Below are 18171 nucleotides of genomic sequence, written 5' to 3'. Positions count from 1 at the left end.
AATGCTAAGAAGAATTTGGAACGGAGAAGGAATGGCCGAGGACTGGAGGAGAGGCGTAATATACCCGATCTACAAGAGGGGAGAAAAGGAAGACGTAAAGAGCTACAGGGGAATTACGCTGATGAACACGGCCTACAAGATATACGCAGGGATCCTGGACGAGAGGCTGAAAGCGGAGACCGAAAACAAAGTAGGAGAGAGTCAGCTCGGGTTCAGGAGAGGAAGAGGAGCGATGGATGCGGTGTATGTGCTGAAACACATACTGGACAAGCAAGTAAGCAGAGGAAAAAGGAAGCTGTTCGCGTGCTTCGCGGACCTGAAAGCGGCGTTCGACAGGGTAGACAGAGGAAAGTTGGTGGAAAGAATGAGGAAAATGGGGATCAATGAGAAGCTAACCAGGAGAGTTAGAGAAGTATATGAAGACACAAGGAACATCGCGAGGATAGGTAACCAAGAGACAAGAAAGTTCTGGACAGTGAAGGGAGTGAGGCAAGAGTGCCCGTTGAGCCCGACATTATTCAATGTATACGTGGCAGGGCTAGAAGAGGAGTTAAGAAAAGGACAAGCAGGAGGCATAGTGGTAGGAAATAGGAAAGTGTGGTCACTCTCATATGCAGACGACATCGTGCTGATAGCGGACAGGCAAGAGGAACTAAAGGAAATGATGAAGAGATTCGAAGCATTGCTGAAGAACGCAGAGCTAGAGCTGTACACTGAGAAGACAAAAGTAATAGCATTCAAAGGAGAAAGAACAAGAGGAGACAAAGGACATGGAGATGGGGCGGACAAGAAATAGAAGAAGTGGAGGAGACAAGATACTTGGGATACATTCTGCAGAAAAATGGCGGGGACGAAAAGCACATACAAGACAGGATGAAGAGAGCAACAGTAGTGTAATATCGAAAAATAAGGATAGAAATTTTTTTTCGATTACTTACAATTTATTAATATTAAACTGAATATACAGATATAAATTGGACAGAGAACGATATTTATTTAACGGAACTAAATGCAATACTCGTATCTATATCAAATAACTTTACAGTTATTTGATCACTCTCGTCACAACGAATCTAACACACACTCTCTCTCTCTAACAACTCTATCAATTCTCACGACTCTACTCTTCGACGACTCGAAACCTCTAACGACTCAATTAGCTCTGACTCTCGCAACACACTCGCTTTTCGACTCGCATACTCTCGGTCGTCCGCCCTTGAAACACGAAAAATCCTTAAGGGCATATTCTTGAATGTCTATACCTTGGTAATATGAAAAAATTTTTTTCGATCTTTTCAAATTTCTAGGCTAGAATACCCCCTTAATTATGTTTATTATCTTTTTTGCATATGTCTCCGTGGAAAACCTGGAGACTGTGAAGAAGCGTAAAGGAGGACTCCAAGAAACACGATGAACTATATGGAGTCTGTGTGAAGGGAAAAATGGCAAAGCTGCCATTCCCGAAGACAGCTCATCATATGTGTCAACGTCCTTTGGAAATCGTTCACAGCGATGTCAGTGGCAGAGTTCAGCGCAAGTCATTAGGTGGAGGTAACTATTTTGTGACTTTCATCGATGATTTCTCTTGTTTCATGTACGTTAGGATCATCAACAGAAAGAGCGAAGTATTTGAGTGCTTCAAGGAATACCAGATGGAAGTGGGGGCTCTACATCAGTCCAAAATAAGTGTTCTCCATACCGACAATGGAGGTGAGTATACAGGGGCAAATTTTGAGAGCTAACTGAGGGAGAAAGGCATTCTGCTCAGAAAGACCGTCCCAAGGAACCCCGAACAACATGGAGTTTCAGAACGAGCAAATAGGGCCCTGGTTGAGATGTCTAGGTGTTTGCTCATCCAGTCGGGGCTCCTCGACTACCTGTGGGGAGAAGCTGTGAACACTGCGTGTCACATTAGAAACCTATGCCCATCCACCGCTATCGGAGATAAAATTCCATTGAAATGTTACGTTTTAAACGATTAAACGTTCCAACGTTTTAAACGATTGGCTCTCAAGAGTGACATCAAGACGGATGACCAATTTCGGAACGAAATGAGACCCTTCTGTTACGAGAAGGAGCCGACATCTTCGCCAGGAAATTCACCGGCGGAACCCGAAGCCAAACGACGTAAGCTATTGGGCCACCAGGTGAGATGCCTTTACTGTGGTACCCGCGGACATAAAATAATGGAGTGCCGCAAGAGGATGAAGTTGGAACCGAGGAAGAACTCCCGACGCCCAGAGGAAAACCGACCGGCCACATCGTCAAAAGTATCGTGTTTTAAATGCCATAAGAAGGGACACATCGCGCCTCATTGCCCGTTGCTGCGAGAAGGAAAACATCGTTCCGAGGACGAACATCGTGTCGATGCCTGCGAAGCCCCAACCAGTAGATTAAGTCAGCTGGGTGAGTCGTTCCCATTCTATTTCGATACTGGAGCCGAATGTTCGTTAATTAAAGAATCCGCAGCCTCGAAATTTTCTGGCAAAAGAACGACTCACGTAGTAGTACTGCGAGGAATAGGAAATACTTGTATTAAAAGTACATCTCAGATTTTGTCCACCGTATGTATTAACGGTTTTACATTGAAGATAACTTTTCACGTCCTTGCGAATAGCAACTTAAAATACGATATCATGATTGGTCGTGAAATTTTACACGAAATTATATTACATTACACGAAACAGCGACGATATTTGTAAGACAAAAATGGTTAACGCCTGTAGTAAAATCGCGGAAGATGCGGTCAACATTAACGAGGTCGACACTGATGTAGTTGATAACGACAAAGATCGATTAATTTCTGTTCTCGAAAAATTCAAAGATTCGTTCATTACGGGTTTCCCGCGTGCTCGCGTAAGTACGGGCCAGTTAGAAATACGTCTAATTGACCCTAACGTCACCGTACAAAGAAGCCCTTACAGACTTAGCGAGGAAGAGCGGAAAATAGTGCGCGAGAGAATAAGTGAACTAATTAGAGCAAAAATTGTAAGGCCTAGAAATTCGCCGTTCGCGAGCCCTATGTTACTCGTGAAAAAGAAGGACGGCTCAGATAGATTGTGTGTAGATTTCCGAGCGCCAAATAAAAATACGATCGTGGATCGGTATCCCTTACCCCTTATTGCTGATCAAATCGCAAGATTACGAAACGCGACATACTTTCTTAGCCTGGTCATGGCCAGCGGGTTTCACAGATTCCCATTCATCCTAATTCGACAGAGTATACTGCGTTCGTTACACCCGACGGACAATACGAGTACATAACTATGCCGTTCGGATTGAAAAATGCACCGTCCATTTTTCAGAGGGCCATTCTCAATGCCTTAGGCGACGTCGCGTATTCATACGTTGTTGTTTACTTGGATGACGTCCTAATTATTGCTGACTCGATAGATCAAGCCCTAGGAAGATTGAACACCGTATTAGATACCCTCGTAAAAGCCGGATTCTCTTTCAACTTTTCAAAATGTTCTTTTCTAAAGACCTCGGTACTCTATTTGGGATATGTAATTCGTGACGGAGAAGTTCGTCCCAACCCAGGTAAAATACACGCCTTGAGTTCTTTACCTGCGCCAACGACCGTCACACAGCTCAGGCAATTCATAGGTTTAGCCTCTTACTTCCGAAAATTCGTCCCTAAATTCTCACAGATAATGAAACCCTTGTACGCACTTGTTACGTATCAATTTGTTTGTTTAAATCGATCAAATCTAAGGTTGAATTTTACTGAAAAATTTTTTTTTTTTATAGTTGAGTTTGAGTTTTGAATTTAATCGGAAAGGAAATAAATTAAAATGATATTATTGTGTATTTAATTCCGATTTAGGTTATTAATTAATACGGTAGTTGCTGCCACCAGAAATAGTCCAAAGACTATTTCAAAATATTTTATTTTTTATTATTTTCTTTTGCGTTTAATGGGTAGCGTTAACTGACGCTTAATGCAACTGGTAAACGAATTTCACTTTTCGGCTAACCTGCTATGCGCAGGGATACTAGCGCGGGAGAGGATTAAAGCTGGGTACAATAAATATTTTTCCTCGTCGAACGGATTTTTACTTGAATGTGAAATGGATTAGGTTATTATATATATATATTTGATTAGCTAGATATATATATTTTAGCGTTGCTGGATTAGATAGGAATGTGAGGATAATTCTAACGATCCTCTCTGTGTGGGACTCGTGTGATTTCGCCAGCCTTGCCCAAAGACGGGTAATAATTTACCAACAGTGGGAGGAGGAAGGCGAAGATCGATGGGTGTTCTCGATAATCGAAAACACCGTTTGCACGAGTCGACACAGCGAACGATCTTTTGGTTAATTTCCCGAAGGGGGGATTGTTTTGTTATATCTTTCTTATAATCGCATGCAAGAATGGCAAGAATATCGGTTAATAGCAATACCGGTATCGTTCTTGATTTTCAATTGACCCCGACGATATATTTATTAGTCCTTTCTGAGCGGGACTTGTGTGATTTCGCAAGCCTTGCCCAAAGATGGGTAATATTTTACCAACAATGGGAGGAGGAATGCGAAGATCAGTGGGTGTTTCAGTAGCTGAAAACACCGTTCGCACAAGCCGACACAACGGACAACTCCTTTGTTTAAAATTTAAGCAATATTTCTATCTTTAAAACCGTAAATGAAATCGATGATAGGAGGTTTTGATTCAATTCTCGAGGACAACGAGATTGCCAGAGAAGAAGAAAGTTTTTTAAATTTAATTTGCTTACCTTGAGGAAAAGGTGCTATCTGGTGCCATCACTCCAGCTGTCCCGGTGATCGTCGAAGGTTGTTGGGTTTATTATTTAATCTCGAATATAGTTTTCTATCAACCTTTACTTTATTAAACTATTTCGATACAAATTGAGTGACTTGCTAACTGAATTGATATCGTAATGAAGACTTAAAATTTTACTTTATTTAATCGCGACTCTCTTCTCTTTATCGAAAAACTAAAGACCCCGAAACGCAAAATACTTATACAAATTTCTAGACGCAAAGAATAATGAGCCGTAGTAACAAACGATCGCAAACTAATGAACGAATAATGAACTGAAGAACGAATAAAGAATTAAAGAACGCCGCGCTATGTTGCATCGCTTATTTATAATGCCATCCCCCACGGGGTGGTGGTCCGCTGGGGGTACGCTTCCGTGGGAATCGGGATGTTGCAGTTTGGGCTTCTTGGAATCGTACGTGACAAAATGTAAATTTCATATTTCGACTTAGTTTTTTATCAGTCCTGTGTTTCCGCTGAGCTAGCGTCTAGGAGATTTGAAGCATTCCACGCTGATCTAGTCCTTTCCGCGAGAAACTTCCACGTGCTGTACCGTGGGAATTACCGGTGTTTCTTCGGCGCGTGGAAGGGCTGGTGGCTGCAGCATCATTATCATTTTAAAGTTTGCTCGGGCAACACGCGCAACTCCGCTGCTCTCCCATAACAAAGACCTCCTCCATCGAATTGTTTTGCGTAAGTTTGTTGAGTATTGTGCGTTTAGTGTGTGTTTACATATTTGTGTTTGATGATAGAATTTCTGTATGCAATTACTCAGATCGTTGCGGTGTTAATTACTTTGAGCGTTTGGGCTATCGACAGGTTGTCGCTTAGTCCCAAGTGTTGCGTTGTGTGTTCTATTTCTTTTGTAGATTATTAATAGTAGTTTTAGTTTAGAAAAATAAATTATTTATATGTTTATATAGAGACATGCATGTTTCATAATGTAATTCTTATATTATAATGCTCTACCGGCATGTAGGCTAGTTTTAAGTATGTACTTTAGATTGTAGAATGCACATAGATTAGTAGTAGTTTAGAATATAGATTTTTATATGTTTGTATAGAGACATGCATGTTTCGTAGCGTAGTTCTTATTTTATAACTCTTTACCGGAGCGTAGCCTGTATCTTAGATTGTCGATTCGAGCGTACATTAATAGTAGTTTAGTTTAGAATATAATATATATATATATATAGACATGCATGTTTCGTAATGTAGTTCTTATTTTATAATTCTTTACCGGAACGTAGGCTAGTTTCAAATATGTATCAGTTTAATAGAATGCGCACACATATATATATGTTTCTGACAATGTAACTTTTATTTCTTTAATAATACAATATTGTATGTATTAGTTTTTAACTTTGTATATACTTATATTTCATAAATTGATAATATTGTATTTATTGCATAGTATTATAAGCGCTAACTCTAATATTTACTAATTTATTACGTGCCTAGCATATATGTTTATACTTATATGTAACTCTTCAAGTTGATTGATTAAAATATATTTATATATACTCGTATTTCTGGCGTTTCAATTATTTCCCTTTCCGTAGTTATTCTTATTTCCTGGTTTATTTGTTTGGTTCGTAACTCGTTCAATCCGTTAGCTGGTTTTATTTATTTTATTTTATTTTATACTGATTGGATTTATTAGTCGCCCCTCACTTTGTTAATCCTTCCTTTAGTTTCGCGGCGCCGTGTGTTCGTTTGTGTATTCAAATCTTTATTCGCGCGTTTTGTATAGAATAGTTTTCTTGTTCTCGTTACGGCGCGTGCGGAGCGCGGGACGTGACACACTTCCGGTAATAAAAGCATAGCTTGGGCGGATAGACATGAAAAAATAAGGCAAAAGGTAATCTCCGTCCTGCCCGAAGCGCCGGTGTTAATGATATTCGACTCCAACTACCCGATAGAACTACATACCGACGCTAGTTCTGAGGGATATGGGGCTATTTTAATGCATAAGGTTGAAGGTAAAAATAGAGTAGTGGAATATTACAGTAAAAGGACTAGCCCTGCGGAATCTAGATATCATTCCTATGAACTAGAAACGTTAGCGATTGTAAACGCCGTCAAACATTTCCTTCATTATCTACACGGACGAGAATTTCTTGTCGTCACTGATTACAATTCCTTGAAGTCATCCAACAATAAAGTACATTTAAATGATATGGTTTACAGGTGGTGGGCTTACTTACAAACCTTTACCTTTGACATTATGTACCGGGAATGTAAACGAATGGCCCACGTAGACTTCTTTTCGCGAAACCCCGTAGACTTGGATCGCCGTACGATCAGCAAAGCTACAGAGAGAGAAATCAATCTGGCCGAAATCTCCGAAGATTGGCTATTAACGGAACAACGTCGCGATCCCCAAATTACAGAAATCGCCAGTAAGTTGCGAAACGATGAGCTTGCGGACGATATCGCGAATACTTACGAACTACGATCCGGCACCCTGTACCGTAAGATACAAAGGAAAGGCAGAACTCTCTGCTTGCCCATTGTCCCAAGAGGTTTTAGGTGGTCCGTTATCAACCATGTACAATTCCCATGTCCAATGTCATAATGTCCGTTATCAATTATGCACTTGGGATGGGATAAAACGCTTGAGAAATTGTGCGAGTATTACTGGTTCGAAGAAATGGCGAAATATGTTCGTAAATTCGTTGAAAACCGTCATGCTTGTCGAGTTTCAAAGGCTAGTTCGGGCAAAATACAAGCCGAACTACATCCCATACCTAAGATCAGCATACCCTGGGGCATACGGTTCGCATGGACATAACGGGCAAGTTGACGGGTAAGAATGACTTGAAAGAGTAGTACGTCATTGTTTTGGTTGACGCTTTTACCAAATTCATATACCTACACCATACCCGTAAAATAGATTCCCTTAACACCATTAAAGCACTTAAGTCGGCTATATTTTTATTCGGCAGTCCCTGCCGGGTAATAGCGGATCAAAGAAGATGTTTTACGGGCAAGGAATTTCAAAATTTTTGTCAAGATAAACATATTAAACTCCACTTAATAGCAACCGGTGCTAGTAGGGCCAATGGACAGGTAGAGCGTATTATGGGTACGCTAAAAAATATGTTCACAACAATAGAAACGACCGGGCGGTCTTGGCAAGACGCAATCGGGGAAATACAACTGGTTTTAAATTGCACTGCCAACCGCGTGACTAAGTCGAGCCCATTAGAACCACTAATCGGTAAAACAGCAAGACCCTACGGCTTATCCCTACCCGACAATATCGAAGAAAGAGAAGTAGATATCTCCCATGTAAGACAGCAGGCGATAAAGAATATAGACGCTAGCTGCAAATACGATAAAGATAGGTTCGACAAAAATAAAGCTAAAATAGTTAGGTTTAACCTTGGTGATTTTGTATTACGCAAAAACGAGGAAAGAAACCAGACGAAGTTAGATCCGAAATTCAGGGGTCCATTCATAATAGCAGAGATTTTGGAAGGAGGTAGATGTACTTTAAAAACCTTAGACGGCAAACGATCATATAAGGACAGACACGACAGACTGAGAAAAATGCCAGAAAGCTGCGTTCCTGCTGAGTTGGACGTCGGCGCCGATGACAACGCCGGTGATAGTAACGATGTGAGTACACGGATCTCAGAGAATCATTAACATCTCGTTGTGATTGTATTAATACACCCATTACGGTGCCCTGCGCCTTCGTAATATGTTCAGTGTGTTGCCCTGCGCCTTCGTAATATGTCCCGCGCCCTCGTAATATGTCCCGCTCCCTCGTAATATGTCCCGCTCCCTCGTAATATGTCCCGCGCCCTCGTAATGTCCCGTGCCCTCGTAATATGTCCCGCGCCCTCGTAATATGTCCCGCTCCCTCGTAATATGTCCCGCGCCCTCGTAATGTCCCGTGCCCTCGTAATATGTCCCGCGCCCTCGTAATATGTCCCGCGCCTTCGTAATATGTCCCGCGCCCTCGTAATATGTCCCGCGCCTTCGTAATATGTCCCGCGCCTTTGTAATACACCCAACGTAGTAATATGATCCAACAAACTGAGATTCATCCCTGTGTGAAATCGAAAATGAATCCTGTCCTGTCATTACGATCTGACTGATAACTCACAGAATGCAACTAACACTTTGAACACAAATCGTAACGCTACTAATTTTAGTCCTCTTTCATTTCCTTGCTTGTCACACCTCCGAACGAAGTTTCACTGTTGAAATGGACCCTTGACTTATTGGGACATTTAATGGAATGGTAAATAATATCAATTACGTCGAGCCTAATTTTGGAAAAACTCAATATTTTTAGCTACACACGAGGACGTGTGATAGTCAGGATGGCCGTGTCGGAGATGAAAGAACACCGGAGCCTCTGGAATTTTGGATAATCCCGCAACATTGTAATCTAGAGTCTACGATAGCTGTAATTAAACAATTGTAGTTATTCAATCCGATTGTAATTGTTCGAGATTAGCGATAGCGAGCTTTGGTTCGAGGCGACAGTCTGTCGCCTAACGTAGCCGCGGTCAAGAGATGAACGCTTTGTCTAACAAAGGTATGGAGTAATTTCACAGCTCTCCTTAAAAGAAATATTTGTGGCGGCACTCGGCAGTAAACTTTCCAACAGTTTCTGTCCCGTGGCGCACGACACAAAGACCCTATTCTTCGAGTAAGATGATTGCCAGATGTCGATGCGTGTCCGCAGTACATGTTCAGAACGAAGGCTTTTCTCGACAAATCCGAGGATTTCGCGCCTTTAGGCACACCCCATATAGTTTTCCTCTGTGGCATCATCGATACGGAAATTCATTCTCCCTCGCGATCTCATCGACTAAAGAGTAACGCCTTTACGATCAATAATTGTTCAGGCTTAGATTTTGTGAGAACGTTCATCTATCATCCCGTTGACCGCGGATTCGTTATCGAACCTGAGACCATTGTCACTAATATCGCGAGCGCCTAATCGTTGTGGTAGATTGTCAAATCTGTGTTATCCATACTTGTGTTAATAAACCGTACTTTTGTTATACCGTAACGATGGCCAATTTCAATGAAGATCCAGCAAACACCCACAACCCTATCCACAACGCTACCCCGACATATAAAATAAGTAGTTGCATTGAAAGGCAAGAATGTCACGCTAAAAATGCAGGAAAAATGACAAATAAGGAAAAATTTCACAGAATTTTAGGGCATGTAAACCTTAATTAATTAAAAAAATTAATTGAGGGAATGCCAGGAAATTTTGAGCAAGTACAATTAGAATGTGATACACGTATCGAAAATAAAATGCACAATTTACCCTTTCAAAATAACCGTAGTAGAGCACACGAGATTTTAGAATTAGCACATACCGATTTAAATGAACTTGATAAAAATACCGGGTTTGATGGATCTAAATATTTCTTAACATTTATAGACGACTACATTAAATGCGCATTGATTTATACTTTGAAATCAAACGATGAAGTTTACAATTGTTTCCTTCATTATATAAACAAAATTGAAAATCTTACTGGTAAGAAGATAAAAAGATTAAGATGCGATAATGGAAAAGAATATATGAAGAAAAACATGTACAATCTAATTAGGGAAAAGGGAATTGTCCTAGAACCATGCCCACCTTATGTTCACGAGTTAAATGGAACAGCTGAGCGCTACAATAGAACAATCATGAATTCCGCTAGATGCTTATTACATGATTCAAAGCTGAATATTAAATATTGGCCGGGAATAGTTAGAGCCGCGGCGTACTTAAAAAATAGAACCATTACGAACACATATGAAAATAAAACACCATTTGAAATATTTTTTAAAAGGAAACCGAATATAAATAATTGAAGATTGTACGGAAGTAATTTTCGTAAGAATACGTGAAATTAAAAGAAATTCGAAATGGGACAAAAAAGCAGACACTAGGATACTTGTAGGTTATGAAAACATTTGATACAGGATCCTAGTTAATAATAAAATTATCATTGCAAGACACGTAGAATTTATAGGTGAAGATGATAATTTAGTAGGATTTCAAGGAGAAGATGAATCAGACAATGAAAGAGAAAAGGATTTTGACCAACATTCGGATTCAAACGAAATTCATGAAAATGAAATAAATGAGGAAAAGGTCGAGCAGATTGCAATAAAAGAGGAGAGAAATTTAAGTAACGAATCAGAAAGAAAACTTGAGGACACAGAAAATAATTTGAGAAGGTCAGGACGGGAGAGAAAGAAACCTGAAAGATATGGCCAAACTAGCTCATATTTCATTTATGTGAATGTAGTTAGCGCAGACAGTCCTCAAACCTATGAAGAAGCTTTAAGTGGAGATGCGAGCGGTTCATGGAAAGAAGCAATGGATCGAGAAATGAATAGTTTAATCAAAAATAAGACCTGGAAATTAGTAGAGAAACCAAAAGACAAAAAAGTATTAGACTTGAAATGGGTATATACGAATAAATCTGATAATCGTAAGAAAGCGCAACTAGTTATTCGAGGCTTCCAACAAAAGGAAGTACTGGAAAATTTATACTCTCCAGTGGCAAAAATGCAAACGTTGAAGTTATTACTATCTTATTGCTGTCAATATGGTTTGACAATTACGCAAATGGATGTAGAAACAGTTTTCCTAAACGGAACTATAAAATCGGAAGTATTTGTAAAACAACCTGTAGGTTACGACGATAAAAGCGGGAAAGTATGTAAAGTATATGAAAAAACTAGGATTTCAAAGAAGTGAGAATGATTATTGTCTGTATATGAAGTACGAGAGCGATGATGTTATATACTTAATTCTATTCGTAGACAACTTATTAACATGTGGAAAAAAAAGAAAAGAAAAATCGATGAAATTAAAAACACATTGTCAAACAAATTTGCGATGAAGGACTTAGGTGAAGCAAAGATTTACATAGGAATAAACATTGAATACGATTATAAGAAGTGTGAGATAAAATTAGATCAAAGTAGTTATATAGAGTTATTAGCGAAACAATATAATATAGAAAATAGTAAACTATATTTTACACCAATGGAACAAAACTTAAGTTTAGCACCCGCACAATCAGCCTCGGACGATATAAGATATAGAAATCTCACAGGAGTTTTATTATATATTAGTACTGGAACAAGATTAGACGTTAGCTATAGTGTAAACTATTTAAGTCGATTTCAAAACAGTTACCACGAGACCCACTATAAATATGCATTGAGAATTTTGAAATACTTACGTAAACTCTCTAAGAGTTCAAATGCGGATAAACAAAGGGACTTTCTCTGTTTTACGGACAGCACGACTTCTTTTGTTTCACGGACAGAACGGCTTTCTTTGTTTCACGGAGAGCCATTTTGAGAGACACGCATTTCCCAAACGGACGGACAGAGATCAACATCGGAGATAGACAAGATCACAGAAGAAAGAGTAATTATTTAAAACATTGAGGATTGACGGAGAAAAATCGGTAGCTCAGGACGTTGAAAATCGATTCTCGATTTTCAGGTAGACATTGCACAGAACTTGCTATTTATTATTTACTGTTATTAATTGGTTGTTGTTTATTTAATTATTACTGTTATTAATTGTTGTTAATTATTAATTGTTGTTTACTCCTGTATTTCATTTAAGTATTTTCACAATAAACTTGATTTTCAGAATCGATCCCTGAATTATCCTAGAATTGAACCTTATAAATCGATTTCCGTTACGCCATGCCGCTGAAAGTTAACTTACGTATCGTCATGAACGAGAACGCAAAAGGGGAGAAGATAGAGAGTATAGAATCTATAAGAAGACCAGAAGACGAAGTATGCTACATTTCCCCCCGGGAATATCAAGCAAAACGGGAATATCAGCAATTATTCAGTTCAGCAAGAGTGAAGAACCGCAAACAGTCTAACCAAGGTAGGCCAGTATAGAAATGTTAAACACAAGGAAAATAAAGACGGAAACCGAGAAGTCCAGTGTGGACATGGAAACACTTCTAGAAACTCTCCAAAAACGAGATAAGCGTGAAATAGAAGAAACAATAGTATAAAATAATTTGATGGAACTCAAGAAGCCACAGACTGGATATCAGAGTATGAAGAAGAATGCAGAAAATATAAAATAAAAAATGATGAGGAGAAAGTCAAAGGTTTAAAAAAAGTATTTAGAGAAAACAGCAGCAAAATGGTACCAAACAAATCTGCTGAAGGCTGAAGACACAATTGGGAAGACTGGAAAGATGCATTTCTCAAAACCTTTAACAATAAAGGTTGGTCTGCAATACGATACGCTTACAACTTCAAATACCTTTCAGGTTCGTTTATTAAATATGCCTTAGAGAAAGAACGACTAATATTGGAAGTAAAGAGGAAAATGGATGAAGACGTGAGGATACATTTGATTGTCATTGGATTACCTATCGATATCGAAGATAAAATCGAGAAAGTGTACAATCAACAAATGACCTAATGGGAATTTTGGGACAATATGAAGACCAGAGAAAAAGGAAAGAAACACAAGAAAGCTAAACCTGGACAAAAATGCAAACCCACCATCCAAGAAACAACCGTGCACGATCTGTGAAGCACTGAACTTCCCGGACCGATTCCACCCAGTGGAATTATGTAGAAACAGAAACAGAAATGCTCAAAAGAAACCCAAACAGGTAAATCCACTAGAACTATTTACATCAGAAAATGAGAAAGCAAGAACACTAGATGAGAATGAAAAAATCTAAAATGCCCGGAGAAGTACGAACCACTGATAAAACTGCGAGTTAAGATCAATGATCTGTGGCGACAAGGACTATGGAACTTTCCAACGGCTCCGTGATACAAAGCGCTACGCTACGCCGTCAAAACGCAACACGACGTACTCAATCTGTCATCGATATCTTCACGTTCCTTCCGCCGAATTTCTCGGAAGGGCATACACGCGCCAGCCACGGCGGCACTTATAATGAACGCACGCCAGTGGGGATATCGATGGGCAACGAAGAAAAGAATCAGTTCGGTCGGAAAAATAAGCACATTAGTATAACCGATAGTTAAGTATCAACCGATGTTAACTGCTAATTGTCATTTGTTGTTACCTGGTTTAATAAACGTTATTGGTTAAATATAACCTAGTGTACTTCAGTACCTATTACACCATTCCACCTCAGATCAAAAAGAGATTCGTTCCAGCACGCCCAGTCCAAAATCCTCTCCATCAAACAGTCGACCCACATTTGCCACCCTATTCATCGCCCACTTGCCACAGAAGACACACAACAAACCACAGATGGGAGACACCGCGAACAGCCTCGTCTCTAAGCCCATCTTCCAATGACAGACGAGCACATAACCAATGACGTCGACAATCGACAAATCCGTTGACGACCGAACATACTAGACCAGTAACATCCGAATCATTATCCAATGATATAGTCATCACTGCGCAAATCAACGTTTTGAATGATAAACATCAACCAATCCGTTGTCCAGCGCTGCTCGACACCGGATCCAGTATGAATTTCATTACCGAAAGATTGGTAAAATCGCATTAAATAAAGCAAAACAAATGTTCGGTCCCAATTGGGGCTCTAGACACCTGACAACGACTTCTAGGCGATACATCACGGCCACGATCACTTCCATTGACGACGCATACGAACGAACATTAACGTTCCGTGTTATCCCGACCATTTCAACCTTAATTCCAAGTGAACCTATCGATCGTTCGACACTTGAGATACCCAGAAATCTCAAATTGGCCGATCCACGATTTCATTTATCAGACCTGATCGATATCGTACTAAGCTTAGGTTCAATACTCGCCTCGATGTGTGTTGGACAAATCAACCTAACTCAGCCAGACGAGCCTGAATTGCGTCTGCAGAAAACGCGATTCGGTTGGGTAACCGGGGGGAGTCCAACTTCCCAAACCGCGACAAACACATTTCACGCATCCACGACGGCTCTACAAGCAGAGCTCGCGCGGTTTTGGGAAATCGACGAAGGACCCTCGATCAATCACATCTCAGAGGCAGATCGACGATGCGAAGAACACTTCCAAGCCCACATCCGACGCACACAGCGATACATTGTCGCTCTACCATTCAACGACCAGCTTCAATCATTCGGTTCCTTTAGAACGATGGCAATTAACACGTTCGTCGCCCAGCGTGTTTCGGCTATGTTTCCTGCGGGGTCCAAATCCGACCGTTAAGTTAATCGTCGCGATCAACCTAAACCTGTCCCTACGCAAAACATTCAAGTGGAATTTTACCGTAGCGGACGTCAAAACGCCCATCATCGGAATGGATTTTCTAAGTCACTACGGGTTGCTCGTGGACCCGCGAAACAAAAGGCTTATCGACACGACAATCCAGATGTCATCAAGGGGATACACCGCCACAACAGACGATGTGTCCGTTAAGACCGTCATCGGCGAATCATCATACCACCAATTCTTGGCAGAATTTCCGGTCCTTACCCGCCCACCGATCTTCGGAAGAGAGAGGATTCGACACGGTGTGGTGCACCACATCGAAACCACACCCGGCCCACCCGTCTACAACAAACCACGTCGCCTCGTAAAGGCGGAATTCGAACACATGATCGAGCAAGGCGTGATGCGACCATCGAAAAGCCAGTGGGCATCACCCCTGCACGTAGTGCCGAAAAAGGATGGAAACCTGCGACCATGTGGCGACTACCGTGCATTGAACGCCCGCACCGTACCCGACAGGTACTCACCGCCACATATCGAAGACTTCGCGCAACATCTGCATGGTAAGCGAATCTTTTAAAAATCGATCTAGTCCGCGCTTACCACCAAATTCCGATAGCGTCCGAGGACATAGAAAAAACCGCGATAACAGCGCCTTTCGGACTTTTCGAAGCAACAAACATGATATTTGGATTTCGGAACGCCGCGCAAACATGTCAGCGGTTCGTCGACGAAATCACACGTGGGCTCGATTTCGTCTACTACCGAAGTTTCATACCGAGGGCCGCAAAAACACTTAAGCCACTCAACGACCTGTTAAAAGGCGCGAAAAGAGGCAACGCGCCCATCGAGTGGTCGGAGCAATTCGAAGCTTGCTTCTACGAGTCGAAACGCGTCCTCGTTAACGCCACGATGTTAGCGCATCCGATACCTGGCGCGCCCATTAGCCTCGCGATAGACGCATCCGACTATGCATTAGGAGCGGCCCTGCAGCAACGCGTCAACGACGCTTGGCAGCCGTTGAGTTTCCTTACCAAACCTTTAAACTCCGCGCCGCGAAAGCAGAGCGCGTACGATCGCAAACTACTTGCCATGTACACCGCGGTCAAGCGATTTTGACACGCTATAGAAGGAAAAAATTTCATAATTTTCACGGACCATAAACCCCTTACTTATGCGTTCAATCAAAATCCTGATAAATGTTCGCCGCGATAATTCCGGCACCTTGATTGCAACGGACAATTCACCGCCAACATACGGCAGTCTGTGGATCATCAAACTCTCTCCGTCGCGCAAGAAAACGAGAACCGGTCACGTATCGGTACTTTTGCCTAAGCCACCCCACAACCGAAGTCCATTGTTTATTGTTAACAACATACAAACGTAATACTCATCTACTGGTCAACAAACGTTATAAAAAAACTCCTCGTCCGATAACGAAAGTTGGGATGAAGAAAGTACTTAAATGGGTGACAGCTTTGGAACTCCGCGTGGTGTTGACCTTTTTGTTTTTCCAATCCTTTTTACTTTCCTTAATAATCTATTTTTAATAATCTATAGTCGAAACATGGAAAAATAGAAATGATTTAGTATTACGCGACTAATACCATATATCACTCATTTTTGCACACCTTTATATTTTTTCACATATTCTATTTTTGTACATTAAAAGCAAATAAGAATATCATTTATTTCGGCTAACGCTCATGCCGCGCTGAATGGAATCGTTCTCGTCTGAAGGCAATTTGAGAGATGGGACAGAGTTTGGATCTTTGGATGTAAAAACTTGATTCCTCTGTGGGGCATGCTATCAGTCCTTTTTAGAGATATTTTTTATTTTGTTTGCCCAGTGTTGATTTATAGAGTTTGCGAATTCTTGTTTCAGTTGGGATTTTATTAGCATTATAGCAGCTACTTTAGGAATTCTAAGTTTACTCTTTTGTCGTAAGAATAGTTGTATTTTAGATTGTTTAATTTGGATAGAATGTAGCTTTTGTCTCGTTGTAGTTTTTTAATTTTATTATTGATATAGGACTCGCAAGAATTTTTTTCTTTTAAGTTTGGTACGGATTCTTGAAGAAGGGTTTGTATATGTTTTTCTATTTCGTCTATAAGTGAGTCGATTTGCCTCTTTGTTAGATTGACATTGTTGTGGATATTTAGATCGCAGTTCTTTCCAGCTGATTTTGTAATTTTTTTTTAGTTTATTTCTTTGTACTTACACCTGGGTTCGTCACTCTGTATTTCTAGGGTTAGGAAGTCAGATGTATTTTTGCTTATCTGGAATACGAGAGCGCTATGGTCGCAATCGTAGTCTATAGTTTTGAGCGGGTTAGTTGCCCGTAAATTGGAGGAATTGTAATTGACAAAGGAATTGTAATTGTGTGTCTCCAAAGCATATGTCTAGGTATGAGACTCCTTTTGGGCAAGAGTCAATCCATTCTTCCTGCGTTTTTAATGATTGTTTTAGTTCGTTTAATTGTGTTTGTTGTTCATTTAGGGCTTTGAACATGCTTTTTTTGAAGACCTCGATAAGTTTATTATGTCCAATTGGGGTATGGTTTTAATTGGATTTGGATTTTGCATTACGCGCGGTAATAAGTTTGTTAGATGTGGTTGGTTTTCGGAGACTTGGTTTCGGCTTATTCCTTGTCGTAATATGTCTGAGAACTTTAACTACGGAATGAATTTGCGGCTTATTTGAGCAACGCGTTTGTTTTTGATTCCTTGCATTTGTTGATATTTTTGCAAAGTTTTTTTGCAAAGTTCAACGAATTTTGGGCATCCTTTATACAACGCAGGATATCCGTAGTTTTTACAGTTCACGCAGTATACTTCGTCTTTATTTACCGCGTCTACTTTTTTTATTTTGCACTCGTTTGGTCCGTGCGGCTCCATGCAGTTTACATTTGTGACATTGCGTTATGTCATTTTTTCTGACTTTTTCCCATTTTACGCTAAAGTAATTTATGCGGTTCATTTTTAGTAGGTTACTAATATTGCTTTGTGGGAATTCTTGGATTATGTAAATTGGGAGCAATACATTGTTCTCTATGGATCTTTTTGTTGAGAAGCGCCAAACTTTTATCAATTGGACGTCGGACATCTGTAGTGCTTGCAACTCTGCGAGTATCTCTGTCTCGGAGAAGCTATTGTTTAGACCCTTTAATACGATCGTGTGGTACTTCCCTGATTTG

The 18171-nt window shown here is 40.4% G+C and overlaps 1 pseudogene; it reads left to right on the top strand.

The window, feature by feature from the left end:
* LOC117239838 overlaps positions 1 to 13499 on the top strand; it is a 22448-nt pseudogene extending 8949 nt beyond the window's left edge.
* The last annotated feature ends 4672 nt before the right edge of the window (positions 13500 to 18171 follow it).

This window comes from Bombus vosnesenskii, unplaced genomic scaffold (genome assembly GCF_011952255.1).
Source record: "Bombus vosnesenskii isolate JDL3184/JDL3185 unplaced genomic scaffold, Bvos_JDL3184-5_v1.1 scf7180000014321, whole genome shotgun sequence".
In the NCBI taxonomy this organism is placed as follows: domain Eukaryota; kingdom Metazoa; phylum Arthropoda; class Insecta; order Hymenoptera; family Apidae; genus Bombus; species Bombus vosnesenskii.
This window is presented reverse-complemented; position numbering and strand designations above follow the sequence as displayed.